Below are 7,135 nucleotides of genomic sequence, written 5' to 3'. Positions count from 1 at the left end.
GAGCACTTCATAAAGAATAACTATAATCATTGCTTTCTTATTAGTATTGAACACTTATCATAGCCCCACTACTGTACCAGTTTACAGGATCCTGAACCAAGTAAGATGCATCCCAGGCATGGAGAACTATGCAAACAGGAAGCTTGAGGCTATGTGGGGTTGAATTAAATGTGTGATTCAAGATAGGGGCGAAGGTGGAACTAGCTTTTGTAAAGATCTATATATAAACAAAAGATCCCTGAAAAGGTTTTGAAGGTTGCATAGGAGTCCTTCAGACAGACAAGGGAGTAAGGACAAGAAAAGTAAGTAGCAGGTTCAGTCAGTCAGCTGGGTTTGGAAGCCCAGAGTGTAAGACTCTAAAAATGGGAAGAGGAAGGGAACAAGACAGGCAGAGCCACGCTTGAGGGCCTTGAAGGCTTTGCCAAGAAGATGCCCGAAGGCTTCGGTGGTAGAGCGCTTGCCTAGCATGTGCAGGGCTCTGGCTTCAATCCCTAGCACCACCAAAAAAGAAGAGACAGAAAAAAGAAATTTAGCTTCAGTCATCCCTGATGTTTGACCTGCCCAGGTCCAGGAATCATCTGAACAATTATGAATGTAACATTTCTCTCTGTGCCAGCTCATTTTAACAGTTGACATCATTTCTGGTGTACCTTATAGCTATCTGTCATCTTTGCCTAATATCCATGAAAATGCTACACTCCTAAAAAGGGCGTGTCCACTTGCCACTGGAAATCACTTCTCTGCCCACAATGGCATCTGGCATCTGGCATCTGGCTTGGGCTTGGGCAGCAATGGATTCTACTAGTGATAAAATGGCCCCATTGAGCAGGGGCAGGGGGTGGGAGATGTTGGTCAATGGACGCTACAATTCAGTTAGACAGAAGGAATACATTCAAGAGATCTGTGGTACAACATGGCGACTGTGGCTAATTGCAAGGTATTATATACTTGAAAATTGCTGACAGTAGATAAAGTGTTCTCACCACAAAATAATGGTAAGTATGTGAGGTAACGTGTATGCTAATTAGCTCAACGTAGCCATTCCACAATGTTTACATGTCTCCAAATATGTCATAGACCATAACTATACATGATTTTAATGTATCAATAAGTAAATACATAGAGGACAGTAGGGACAGAGGTCTGCTCTGTGTAGGGTGTAGCTAGACTGGCTCCCAAACCCCACCCTGCATTTGGACCATGAAGGCCTTTATGACTTTGCTTGGAGGTTAGAGGACACCCCATGGCCACTGCTCCAGAAGTGAGGACAAGAGGAGTCTCTCCTGACCATGTGGCCTGGGCTGCAGCCATCAGCTCCCCTGGACTTCCACAGTGTCTGGGTTCCAGCTTGCTTGAGGCACTCACAGGCAAGTGAGCATCCTGTAGAACGAAAGGATTTTCAGCAGACTCAAGGATGACTCAGTTGTAGGGTCCTCTGTGGGTAACTGGATTGTGCCCCATTAATGAAAAATACAAAGAACGAGGGAGGGAGAAGAGGAAGAAAAGGTGAGCAGGGAGGACACATACCACCTGATTGATGGGCACAAGAATCTCATAAGATAGGAATTACTGTACCCATTTTACCTTCAAGGTCATTTCTAGTAAGAGATAGAACCAAGCTACTAGTCTAGATCTGTCTTACTTTAAAGTGGCTGCTTTTTTTTTTTTTTTTAAAGAACAAGGTCTCTAGTCACCATTGTAGTGTAGTAACTATTATATATATATATATATATATGCGTATATACATGCATATGTATGTGTGTGTTTGTATATATACATACATATATATTTTTTTCTTTTTTCTTTTTTTTTGCTATTGGGAGTTGAACCTAGGAGAGCTTTACCACTGAACTACATCCCCAGTCATTTCTATTTCTAATTTTTTTAAAAAAAATTCTGATGCAAATTCCCATTAAGTTTCTGAGGGCCTCACTAAGTTGCTGAGGCTGACCTAGAACTTGCCATCCTCTGCCTCAGTCTCCCAAGTCACTGTGATTCCAGACATGCACCACCAAGCCCAGTTTATTTTATGTATTTACATTTATTTATTTATTCTGCAGTGCTGGGGATCATACCCAAGTCCTCATGCATGCTAAATAAGCACTTTACCATGGAGCTATACCCCTAGCCCAATTATTATTTTTGTAAATCCCTTTCCAGACTTCTCTTGTTTGGGTACACACACACACACACACACACACACACACACACACACACAAATCTTCTTTTTGTTCACTTAATATGATATCATAAACATTCATAATGTTGCTAAATAGTTTTTATAATAATCACTTTTACATAATATTCTACCCTGTGAACATATGGTGACTCACTCAGTCATCACTGAACATTTAGGTGGTTTCAATGTCTCAGGATTAAAAATCCTCTCCGCCCCCAGCCTTCCCCAGACAGGCTCCCTGATGTGAGCCAGTGCTCCTACCTGCCCAATGTCAAGCAGCTTATGTAGGTCACTGGGACCTGATCAGGCCTGCGTGGTACAGCGAGGCCTTCTTGAATCCCTTTAGCAGTCCTTCTAATACCTTCACAGACAGGTATTTCCTCTCCTTCTCCTGTCCCTTCATCTCCCTTCCTCTGTGGATGGCCCCCTGCTAATGCTCATCCACTCAGATCACAAAATCAGGGTGGGCAAAGGCTGCTGAGGGGGATCTGGCTGCTGATGAATCCAGTCCTATGCCCAGACATCTCTGGAGCCCAAGGGCACCAATGGACCCCAAGGGCTTCTCAGCAAGGACTGCAGCTCTGGGATGGGAGCCAGGTTCCTGCAAAGCGCTCAGGCCATTGCTTGGTCCACATTCCCTTGAGAAGCCCCTTCCAGAAAGTTCTGTTTTCTGCTCCCTCAGGGAATTCAGCTGCATCCCAAGCTGGCTCCCTAATAGTTCCAAGATGGACTCTGGAAGCCAAAACACTCACGGCAGGCAGGCAGGCACAGCCGCCTAAGGTGACCGGCCGAAGATCACATTTTCAGGATGCTTCTCTGCTTTATGTGTTTGCAAAGCAGATATTTGGGGAGGTTGGGCTCAGAATTGCTTCATGGTTGCCAGCCCCATGGGAAATGGTTTGCATTCTTAGCATAGTTGGAGTGCTGTGAAGCAACAGAGAGGATCGCTCTGAGGCCTCTCTGGGACCAAGGACGATGAGCCACCACCTCGGCATCTTCTCTCCTTGGATGGGTTCCGGGATGGGACATGCTGGACATTCTTTCCAAGAAAGCAGGGCGGTGGGAAGTCTCTAGAGGGGCTATTGTGAGCGTCATTGCATCACTTATGCAAGCCCACGATTGAGCATTGCCAAGTTATCCAGGCCCCTGCCCAGAGAAGTACACCCTGTGCCTGCAGGAGGGGGCTTCGCAGATGCAAAGCATTAAACCAGAGCAACTTTCTCTCTAGGTTTCTCTAGCTGGGAATTTCAAGTTCTTCTGATTACATTGCTATTTCCTGTTTTTTTTTTTTTTTTTTTTTCTTCTTTGGATAAGAATATGTATCATTTCAAATCAAAATCAAGCTGGGCCTGGTGGTGCATGACTAATCCCAACAAACTGGAAGACTAAGAGAGGAGGATCACAAGTTCAAGGCCAGCCTCAGCAACTTAGCCAGACCCTGTCTCAAAATTAAAAAAAAAAAGGCTGAGAATTTAGCCAAGGGTGGGAGAGCTCCTGGGTTCAATCTGCAGTACCCCTCACCCACACACAAGGCAACCTAAATCAAAACTCAGTGAGTTGTTTTTAAATAAATAACCAATTTAAAAGGCAGGAGCCGAGACATCTTTTCCTCCTGCCTCTGTGGTAAACCTCAGGATGCAGCAACCTTCCTGGTCCTGCTGAAGAGGAGGGCGGGTCACACCTGGTAGAGGTGCACTGGTGGGTGGCCAAAAGCCACAGCTATTACAATTCCCTGAAATGAGGAGCTGTGTTACTGACACCACTCCATACAGAGGGCTTCAAAAGGTCAGCTGGGGCTGCAAATTAGTGCAGCCACTCTGGAAAACAGTCTGGAGATTCCTTAGAAAACTTGGAATGGAACCACCATTTGACCCAGCTATCCCACTCCTTGGCCTATACCCAAAGGACTTAAAATCAGCATACTACAGAGATGCAGCCACGTCAATGTTCACAGCTGCTCAATTCACAAGAGCCAGACTGTGGAACCAAACTAGATGTCCTTCAATTGATGAATGGATAAAGAAACTGTGGTATATATATACAATGGAATATTACTCAGCTATAAAGAATAATAAAATTATGGCATTTGCAGGCAAATGGATGAAATTAGAGAATATCATGCTAAGTGAGATAAGCCAATCTCAAAAAACCAAAGGAAGAATGATCTCGCTGGTAAGCAGATGATGACACATAATGGGGGGGTGGGAGGGGGGCAAGAATGGAGGAAGGAAGGACTGTATAGAGGGAAAAGAGGGGTGGGAGGGGTGGGGGAAGGAAAAAATAACAAAATGAGTCAAACACCATTACCCTATGTAAATGTATGATTACACAAATGGTATGTCTTTACTTCATGTACAAACAGAAACAACATGTATCCCACTTGTTTGCAATTAAAAAGAAAAAAAAAAAAAGGCCAGCTGGACTTTATTCAGGCCCTGCTCAGTGCCAGGAAGAACAGGGACAGAAAATCGCCTCCTGGCATTGCCTTTACGGACAGCAGAGGTTCCCTGCCCAGTGGGTGTGTGTAGCTGTGTCTTCAGGAAGCTCAGCCTGAGACCCTCTGGTGATGACCACAGCTGGGCAAGAGGGGCCTTGGCTCCCTCTGAGCTTCAGGAAAATTCCAGAAGAGAAACGCTGATGTGGCACGGAGAAAGCAAATTTGCCGCCTGAATGCAAAACAGGCAAGGAGATCCTCCTGGCAGCCTGAGACCAGGTGTTCGAGTGGGATTTAAAAGAGACCGAGGCCCCTCCCTGGAGTGGCTGTGGTCCCAGGGAGGAATGAGAAGCATGTCATCGAAGTGTCAGGGCCAACAGGTGTGTGTGCTGGAGGGCTGACCGGAGAGAGCTCGCTGCATGCTTGAACTTCCCGGAACAGGGCTTCTCAGCTCTGGTTGCACATCAGAGATCAATCACCTAGGGAACTTTTGAAGATCCCAGCATGTCCCATGTAGCACCCCAGACCAATTCATTGGTGGTCCTCAAAGTGGGAATGCAGGGATCTGAGTTTGTTTGTTTGTTTGTTTAGTTTCCCAGGTAATTAAAATATTCACTCAGGCTTGAGAACCAGTGCTTTGAAGAGTTATCTGATGAATTTCAGGCTCAACAAAATAAGGAGGGCTCCTCCTAAGTGATTCACAAGCACCTTCTCCCGAGGGGACCCCTCACTTCTCTAGTCTTTCCAGTTTTCTGCTATCCTTCAAGAGCCATCTCAACCGCCATCTTCTGATGGAAATCCTCCCCCACGGCCCCAGCTACAATCAGCATGTACCTTGGGGTCTCCTGTCACTTAGGACCTGGGCTGCTTACCATGCATAGCCATTAGATTGCAAATTGGGCAGTCTGCTCTGGTGGGGGCAGGTGTACTGGTGCATTCCATGATTTCTTATAACCTGCTGACCTACCTGTACCAGAGGCTTTGCCCACATCATAGTAAATATGTTTTGGTTGATCTATCCCCTAGTGCATTTCACCATTTCAAGCAATCATGATGAGAAAATTGAAAGAATATCTGATACAAGTGAGGAGGCTTATTGCTGATCGGCCGTGGTGGCTGTGGAGATCTACATGGTAGGAATGGGGTGAGCAACAGATGGTCACAGGAAGAATGGTCAAGAAATGCCTCTGAGGCTGTCTCTAGGGAGGGTATGTGTCACCCGTATAAGCCAGCCCTCTGCGCTGAACATCTTCAAAGGCACAGCAGTTCCAGGGTGGTAGACAATGAAGGCTGTTTTCTTTTAAAAGCACTTCAAATATTTACTGCTATCTCTAGAGGAAACTTGAACGTGACACGCCACACTCATACATTTGTATGTCATCTCTTTCCTCTTTCAAAAAGCACATCTAAGGAGCTGAGCTGGGACCTGCTACTTACCACGCATAGCCGTCAGCTGGCAGGTACTGGCCTGTCAAATTGGACATCTGTGGGTCTTGAGGTGGGAGGAGAAACAGGGTGCTCAGGTCCTAGAGACCAGCTGCGAAGGGTCGGGGGCTCAGAACCTAGATGGTTTCATGCAAGTGGTCCCGTGAGGGTGGAGTGTAGGGAAGAAAAAATGGGGGGTGGCTAGAAAGGAACTGAAAGGAGGACAGGACCAGGGTGGGAAGGCTTCCAATCACAAGCTGAGCAAGCAGATTTCTTATATATATATATTTTTTTTTTTTTTTTTTTTTTTTTTTGCAGTGCTGGGGATTTGAACCCAGGACTTGTGCTTGTGAGGCAAGCACTCTACCAACTAAGCTATATTCCCAATCCCTAGACTTCAGATTTTTTTCAATGGAAGCGTAAGACTGAGAAGCTCTGTGATGGGATCACTCTGCCAACATACAAAGGGCAGAAGACCAGTCAAGACACCACAGCAAGACCCAGGAGAGATGGCCGGGCAGAGAGAGGCTGGGGCATGAGGACCGGCATCTGTGGCTACCAAGGAAGATGCCTCTGAGCCCTGTTCCTGTGGGCCTGTTCTTGGGCACTGAAGATGGTCCCACATACCATACTCAAGACGCGTTTCCAGAGCTCCCAGGCCTGCCTGTCCAGTTGCCCCAGCTCCAGGCTGGGGGAGCCCCCCTCAGCTGCTCTTATGCAGGCCAATATTTTTGCCTCATGTCTAAGTCAGGGGGCATTTGGAGTCACCACCAAATAGAAAACAAGCCAGAGAGTCTTTAGACTCAGACAATATGAAATACTTTTTACTAAACAATTTCAGAAATCTGAACTGCTTGGGTTGTCCAGGAAACTGATGCTGAAATAGAGTTAGACATGCAAAGCGAGTCGTGGGGGGAGGGGTATCCCCTGTGAATGAAAGAGGGTACAGACAGAACCGGAGTCTTCTGTCTCCAGAGACCTGACAGTCTCTGCTCCTCTCCAGGGAGCACGAAGATCTCTGGCAAGCAGACTCCCATGGTAAGTGAAGTGTGGAAGTGGCCAGGCCCTTGTGCCTCCATCTCAGTTCTTCATCAGCC

This window comes from Sciurus vulgaris (genome assembly GCF_902686455.1).
Source record: "Sciurus vulgaris genome assembly, chromosome: 10".
Lineage (NCBI taxonomy): Eukaryota > Metazoa > Chordata > Mammalia > Rodentia > Sciuridae > Sciurus > Sciurus vulgaris.
This window is presented reverse-complemented; position numbering follows the sequence as displayed.